We start from the raw sequence: 8951 nt of genomic DNA, 5'->3' as shown, positions 1-8951 counted from the left end.
TGGGATTCAAACAACTAAAGGACATGCTGACTAGAGCCCCAGTACTAGTCCTACCTAGACCGGGGGTGCCATTTGTGGTCTACACCGACGCCTCCGGGGTCGGAGTGGGGTGCGTACTCATGCAGGAAGGAAGAGTGATCGCCTACGCGTCCAGACAACTGCGGAAACACGAGTCTAATTACCCGACACATGATTTAGAGTTAGCAGCAGTGGTATTCGCATTAAAAATCTGGAGATCGTATCTATACGGAGAAAAGGTGCAAATTTTCACGGACCACCAGAGTTTGAAATATGTGTTCACTCAAGGAGACTTGAACCTACGGCAGCGCAGGTGGATGGAACTGCTAGCAGATTACGACCTGGTCATCGATTACCACCCCGGGAAGGCAAACCTGGTGGCAGATGCCTTAAGCCGAAGGAAATCAGACATCTCCGGAGCAAAGGAAACTCAGGAACTCGCCACGGCCTTAACGAAACTACACCTCTGTGCGACGACCGTGAACGAGGAGGGCGCCGGGTTAGAGGTTGTGGAACAAGCTGACCTACTGAGTCGAATCAGTAAGGCCCAGGAAACGGACTCCACACTCCAAGGGATGGTCGACAAGGAGGTGAGCGGGTACCGTACGGCTGGGAATGGTACTATCCTGTTTAAAGGCCGAGTGTGCGTACCACAGGGAGGGAACTTGAGGGACGAATTACTGGCACAGGCTCATCAATCACGGTTCGCAATTCACCCGGGACGGACAAAAATGTACCAAGATCTGAAGCTGGTACTATCACTGGGAAGGAAGAGAGAGATGTCGCCTTGTGGATAGCCGGTGTCAGACTGTCAGCTGGTTAAGGCGGAGCGCGGGAGTTCCAGGAGGACTGCTGCAAGAGTTACCCTTCCACAATGGAAATGATGGATATGGTGACAATGTATTTCGTCACGGGGCTACCACGGACCACGAGAAACAAAAGGACGCTATATGGGTGATAGTAGACCGCCTGACAAAGACGGCTCATTTCCTACCTATACGAACCACCGATAAGACTGAGGACTTAGCTCGAGAGTACCTGAACCATAGTGAAGTTGCATGGGGTACCGGTAAGCATAGTATCCGACCGGGACCCGAAGTTTACCTCAACTTTCTGGCAGGCGTTTCAAAGAGAGTTGGGAACCAAGGTTCGCCTTAGCACCGCGTATCACCCACAGACGGATGGACAATCCGAGAGTACCATCCAAACACTTGAAGATATGTTGAGGGCGAGTGTTTTGGAATGGGGAGGTAAATGGAGCGAATATCTACCATTGGTAGAGTTCTCATATAACAACAGCTACCATGCGAGCATTGAAATGTCCCCGTATGAAGCATTGTATGGGCAACCCTGTAGGACCCCCTTATGTTGGACCGAAGTGGGGGAGGAACGAGACATGACCCCCGAACTAGTTGGAGAAACGATCAAGCAAGTAGAACTCCTCAGAGACAGATTGAAAACAGCACACGATCGCCAGAAGAGTTACGCCGACAAAACCGGAAGAAACTAGAGTTTGCAGTAGGGGATGAGGTGTACTTGAAAATGAGAACCTCTCGAGGGAATGACCCAAACCGAAAGTTGAAAAAGTTGAGACCCAGATACATGGGCCCATACGTGATAAAGGAGAGGATTGGTGCAGTCGCGTATCGGCTGGTCCTACCGCCGGAACTATCAGATTTCCATGACGTGTTTCACATCTCCGTGCTACGGAAGGTTGTAAGGGAGCCTGAACTGATCTTGCCGCACCCGCCTACGGATGCGCAACGTAACTTGACCTTGGTTAGCAAACCCATAAAGATTGTGGAGGAAAAGGAAGTAAATAACCGGGGACGAAAGGAAAAGATGGTTCTCGTACGTTGGGAGAGGGATGGAATCCACGAGGATGTGTGGGAACATGAGTCGCATTTGAAGGTTAACTACCCCAGGATTTTTGGAAACGCGGAACGGGATCAGGAGGAGGTCCAGAATTTGGGGACGAATCCTTTTCTAGTGGGGGAGAATTGTAACATCCCGGGCCCGGCCCAAAAGGAAACTCAAGTGCAGGAGGTCCAAGGAGAAGAAACGCTAGACATAACCCCTCCCATTGCTTATAAAAGGAGAAGTTTCCCTAGGGTTCAGCCACAAGAGAGACAGCAAGCGAAGCCCTGCCTGAGCAGAACCCCGCCGCCGCCTCCGCCTCAAGCCGCCGCCGCTCCATCTTCGGTGAAGCCAGCCGCCAGCCGTCCGCGAAGCCCTAGCCGCCGCAACCGAGCTCCTAGCCGCCGCCTCCTTGATTCAGTTTCGTGCAAGCAACTGAGATCTGAACCCTAAAGGTAAAACTAAGATCTCTAGCTCTAAGTCATTGGAAAATTACAGATTCTAAACCCATCTCTCTCTTGTGTGAATCCGATTCTCAAATCAGATCTCGAGAAGTGACTGTTCCCCAAACCTAGATCCAGACCTACTTCTGCAAAAAGCTAAGGTGAGGACTTGGCTGTGAACTTGCCTCATGTTGAGTAACCAATGGGACTTAGTCCTTTGTTAATCAGTTCTAGATATTGTGTGTATGTGTGATGTGATATGTGATTGATCTTGTCTAGACGATAGTACGTGTTGAAGTGATAAGAACGTAGGCATGTTAGGGTGGTCAAGAATATGATGATAAGGTGTTGAGACGTGTTGTGAATGATAAGTGAAAGATGTAAGAATAAGTACGAATAAGGGATCATATAGAGAGTCTAAGGAAAGTATGTGGGGTAGTAGTCCACGCTAGGTATCCATAGGAGATGTGGCCAATCCACAAGAATATGGAAGCACCCATAGGAGATGTGACCAATCCACAAGAATATGGGGTAGAAGCCTAGTTGGGGCTACCCACTGATGAAAAGGACGAAAAGATGAAAAGGATGTACATTGTAGGGTTTTTGGTTCATGTCGGGTAGTATGGGTTTCTGTGTAATAGATCTTATTAGCTCATGACTTGTGATTGTTTGCTCTTCCTGAGTTGAGCTCGTGGGTTCCTAGAACCTACCCTCACTGAGTATTATGTACTCACCCCTCTTTTTACAGGTAGGGCCGAGAGGGAGCGGGAGTAGATGTCCGTATGGTGCAAGTGTTTTCTCGAGTCTTTCATTTATGACTCCTTTCTTTCAACCATTTCTTCTTAAATTTTTATTCGACATTTCAGTTTTGTTGAGTTTGGTTTTATGTAAGACAATTTGAGTTTTAATAAGAGTTTTTGAACGAAAAGGTTTGGGATAAAGCATTTGATAAGGTTCATCGGGCCAAGGCCGTTACAGTCTTCTCGATACTTCTCTTCTTCTCTCCTTTCCAACATCACCGTTTCAACTCCTGGCCTTTGCCAAATCAACTGAGCTTTTAGTTCCTATCATATGTGTTTCATTAAGGGTTTATTACTGGGTTAAGCCCATAACAGACTTAAGCCTTTGGTTTTGTATGTTTTTATTTCTTTCTGCATTTAATTAAGAAAACCAGCTTACAAAAAAAAAAGATACAACATAACACATATAAATAAATATTAAAAAAAAAAACAATTTGCTTGAACATATAGAAGATGCTATGAGGTTCCCTTCATTTCGCCTTTTAAAAAAAATTCAATTTGATTTAATATATTTTAACCAAAATAAGTAGATAAAATATCTATCTAAAATTATAGTTTTGAATATATACATATTCATTCTTAAATATAAACTTAAAAAAAAACTAGTTATTTATATTAATTAGTTATTTATGTTAATTTTTACTTTTAATTAAATTTAAACTTAAATTAAAATATTGTTAAATAAAAAGTAAATTTAAATTATTAACAAATTTATTTTAAAATAGATTTTAGTTTAATATTTTATATATCAATATAACAAATTAATTATTAAACAATTAATAATTAATTTTATTTATTATTTATGATAATTATTGTGTTTACTCCAATCACTAGAAGATGATCAGTGGATCACTAACAAAGAAGAAACGAAATTTATTATTAATACTCTTCATTTAAACGAATAACGAATTACTTCTTCTCTTTATTGTGAAGCTCATCAAAGAACTTAGGATAACTCTCAAAAGATTCCTCGAAAGGTGAACATCTGCTCAAGGTCGGGTCTTAATAGAAGTTCATTATGCATGTGTTTAGGATCCGACGAAATTATTTATGTTTTGGGGCCAATAATAAACATAAAAAAAATATAGCTCTACTAGTAATATTGTTCCAAGTATAAAATTGAACCCGGGTTCAAATCTCACCAGCGGCATTTTTTAATATTTTCACTGTTTTTTAGAAACAAAAGTACCAAAAATATTTTTTTTACTTGTGGACCAATATTTTTCAGACATGGCCCTGCATCTGCTCCAGAGCCAAGTGCAACCATTGTTCTACCAGCATCTGAAACTCTAGGTGAAGCACCGCTTCTGCTACAGTACCTGCAGGGTTCATTGCTACAACATCTATTCTTAACATTAAGTACCTGCAGGGTTCATTGCTACAACATCTATTCTTAACATCCATGTTTAAATTGGAACTGATGACCACTTGGTTAATGTGAAACTAGTGAAGTAGACTGGTGGGATGAGGAATTGTGTATTTATACACAAAATTGTGGCTTTGCCATTATTTTGTGTTGTTACGATCTAAATGTTTTAGGTTTTTCACATTTATTAAGAAAACATATCGGATTTTAGTTATCAATGCATTATTTTCCGTTATTAACTATTCTCTACAATTTTTAACCAATGAAATTTTAATAAACACAATTGTGTTTTTCGAAGTTTATAATTTAAAATTAATTTATGCGAACATGTATCTTTTTGAAATAATTTTTCTCTCTAAAATATGGATTTTTTTAGAACAGATGAAGTATTAAAAATGGTCAAGTTTTGCATGGAATAAGATTACCGATGTTATATCTCCATGTAAAATTGGTAACAATTTTCTCGTAAACGTGCAATGATTAATAACTAAATTAATTAGACTACAACTAACCAAGACTTTTTTTTATTTCGACTAGGATTGTAGTTTAAGAGTTTTCGCACACTTTAAAAATAAAGTTAGAATACCAAAATAACTTTATTTTAACACATGATTTATAAAAATAAAAATTGTTGTATGTATTAATTGTCTTAACTAATATGGAAAAAATAAGTACACAAGCTATAAAGTTACATTGGAAACACAAAATTATAATATTTATAAAACAAATAAAAATTCCAAATCTACTACTTGTGGAAACTAGTATTGAAAAAGCCACATTTGTTGAATAAGCCCAGTAAAAGAGAGCCCATCGCTAGAACCCCAACATCATAACTTATTATTGGCCTTTTCAGACCAAAAACCTTGTGTAGGATCACTTTTGCACAATACTTGCAAAACCAAATTAGATGAAAAGAAAAGAAACTAAGAACACAAACTTTAATGGTATTCTTGAGAAACTAATCAAATACTATTTTGATCGAAATATTATTTAGGTGACCAAAATTTACTGGTATCCTTCAGGCTCGCCTGTTCTATTATTTTTGTGTAGGCTTCCTCAGCTTAGTTTGTAACGGGCCACTATGAAGTACCGGTTAGTTCCACTGGTTTGGGCAAATATCATTGACTCTCTCAAAATAAGATTTATTTAGTTTTTTTCTTAATTTATTCCAAATATTACAACTTGGTGATAAACAAATTAAATAATATATATGTGTATTATATATCATTGTGTTTCCTATCTTAGTAGCATCTTAAGAAAACAAATTGGTCTAATGTATCATTTTTACTATGTTAACACATCGGTACTTATTTTGGGCCAGCCCACAATATTGCCAGTTCCTTTGATCAAGAACGAACTGGTACAAAGTTAGTCATCAGTCAATTGGAAACAAATTAGATAACAAAGTTATTAATGTAAATTCACAGGCCCATTGTTATGGAAAAAGACCGTCAAGACTTATTGATAGGTCGACACTATATACATCTTGAAGATGATATTCAAATATATTATTTGGATCCTTCTATATTTGGAAAGCCAGGAATGATAAACTTTTTAGGAAAATTGATCGAGATCCTTTGGAGCCAGTTCGATACGCAGAGAACGAGTGCCAAACCTGGTTCAATGAATGAGATGGTGCCATCACCTCAACAATAACTTAGTAGTGTTCAACCTCAAGTCTTAAGCTTGGGTAATATATGTATGATTGATGGCTCTTGGACATCTACATCATAGTTCAGCGGGTGTGGATGGACTTGGATGGACAGCTTGGGGGAGGCTCAACTTATGGGAACACGAAACTACATTCGACGGGAATCTCCTCTGCATTCAGAACTATAAGCACTATGATGGGCGAAGGAGAGCATGCTGCAATACTCGACATGCCAGAGCTTTGGAACGGACTGCAAGGATGTGATTGCCACGATTACGAGATTGGCCAAGTTTTGCGACAGAATTGAAGAGGATAGAAACTCTACAGATATGCTTCCCGGATTTCAAGATTACTCATATCCCACGAGAGCAAAATCAGACTTCTGATTTTTTAGCTAGGACGACAAGATCGTTCCATAGAGAGCTTCATTTTGCTGGTTGTTCTATTCCGGTTTAGTTATCCAGATCACCTCAAATTTGAATAATAGAATAACCTTTCGTTGTAAAAAAAAAAAAAAAAAATCACATATTAATCTGCTTCAAAAGGAAAAAGAAAATATATTCTTTTTACTTTTTAGAAAGGCAATAAACAATATTGTATTGTTATATGACCCCGTGTGGGAGCTAATCCAACAATTTCAGCATCATTAGATTCTCCATTATCTCATTATTAAAAATCTAACTAATTTCTAAATTATGGAGTTGTAATATGCCCTACAAGTCAACTCTCAGTAACAATTATGACCATTTAATTATTATAATTGGAATTAGTAGTAATAGTATTTGTCAGATCCTAATGAACATAGCTAATAATTATTTTCAGTTCACCAGTGGTCCCAAATCATTGACAAATGTTGTTTTGATTTGATTAACCTTTGATTAAGGTATAAGATCGTTCGATAAACTTAGATACTCAAGATATCATATAGTAATAATATTTATATACTATTTAAAAGCATGCATCATTACATGACGGAAAAACAAATATTATTACGCCCACAAATCTGCTTTTGACCGAAATCTAGGAGGGCAGACGAAATCACGGGAGCGCATGTCTTGATTATTGCTACATGTTCGATATATTACGACAACGCAAAGACACATTTGTCAACAGTAACACATAACAACACCGAATCGAAACCATGCTGTATTATTATATTCCGCTTTGGATTCCAGTCCAATTGTTTTTTGCTAATGTCGAAATGATTTTTCTGGACACAAATATAGTTTTTCGTTATGTATATATATAACGTAACTATGTATACAATATATATAATCAGTTATATGTAAAAGTGTCCAGCACTAAATTTTCGAATAACAATTAAGGAGACTAATTTATATAGACCCCTCCAAATCCGATGCAAATCTCATTTTCATCATTAATAGTATCGAATCTTTGTATCAAGATGTTTGATGTAATTAATTAGATTATTATTATCCCCGGTACCTTATTTTGAAAAGTGATTTTGCCATATGTCCTCTTTACAATCATTTTTACAAAAATAATATGACATAGCTACTAAAACTAATAACATGGTTTATAGTTTGACATGGACAATTACATTTAATGTTAATTTATATTTTTGTAAACTTTTTAAAATATGGTAATAACTCATATATTACATTTAATTAATGTCGATTTATATTTTTGATTTTTTTTAGAATATGGTAATAACTTATAAATCATTATTAAAATAAATTTATTCAAATAAGGCAACAAATTTCGAATATCATTTAATTATATATTTTTAAACTGTACAATTTTATTACTAAAATTTTCAAAAATGTATACAATTTTTTTAGAAAATTATAAAAATTTAATCGTAAAATCATTAGTTTCTTATATATCTACAAATTTTATAAATATTGTTTAGTTTTAATTTTTGATAATTATGCAATTTTTTAAAAATTAATTTAATATATTTATTAAAATAAATAGATAGAAAAATCTATCTAAGATTATAAATTTAAATATATACATGCATATTCTTAAATATAATTTAAAATAAACAAAATTATTTTTACCTTAATTTTTATGTTTAATTAAACCAAATTTATATTAAAATATTGATAAAAAAATTACAATATTAATAAAATTTTATTTTTAAATATAATTTATATTTATCTGTAAAAAAAATATTTTAAACTTTTTTACTGCACATGGTGTAGGAAAACACATAGTTATTTATAATGTCAAAAACAAATTAGTACTATATACAATCTATATGTGGTCTGTATTATTTTTCTATTAAAGTTTAACCTGTGTATTGCTTGGATGGAAAACAATGACGAATATCTGACTAGCATTCCAAAGTAGATTCGTTTCACGTCAAACAAGATTGAAATGGCTCATTTAAAAGAAAATTTCATTGATACCGAAAAAGAGGATTTCCTTATAGATACAGTTTTTTCGAGGGTTTTTAGTAATTAAATCTTTCAAATAAAGATGAATCATAAAAAAAATTCTCAACTAAAAATTCGGTGAAATTCTTTCGGAGACATCCGATAAAATTAGAACGATACTGAAAATATTAGCATGGCCCATGCGCAAAAATGACATGCACAAATCGAGAAATGATCCAAATTTATCCGGAGTTGCTAACTCAACTGGTAAAGCCTTCGTCCCAAAGGGTATAGGTGCCAGGTTCGAGCCTCAGCAGCAGCGGGGAGGAGATTAAACAACCGGCTCTTGTCCCTGTCCTAAGGAGATTATAGACTTAGGCCTAGAACTTTTTGAATTAAAAAAAAAATTATGTCAAATAAACCATTAACTTTAATTATGTTAACGTATGTTACTATCCATCTAAAAAACCGTGA

At 36.0% G+C, this 8951-nt stretch overlaps 1 non-coding gene across 1 annotated transcript; it reads left to right on the top strand.

Moving 5' to 3' along the window:
* Positions 1-8619: 8619 nt before the first annotated feature.
* Positions 8620-8723, top strand: LOC125581215. The gene has a single exon (XR_007318918.1). It is a non-coding gene; the product is annotated as a U6 spliceosomal RNA (small nuclear RNA).
* Positions 8724-8951: the final 228 nt, after the last annotated feature.

This window comes from Brassica napus, chromosome C1 (genome assembly GCF_020379485.1).
Source record: "Brassica napus cultivar Da-Ae chromosome C1, Da-Ae, whole genome shotgun sequence".
Classification (NCBI taxonomy): domain Eukaryota; kingdom Viridiplantae; phylum Streptophyta; class Magnoliopsida; order Brassicales; family Brassicaceae; genus Brassica; species Brassica napus.
This window is presented reverse-complemented; position numbering and strand designations above follow the sequence as displayed.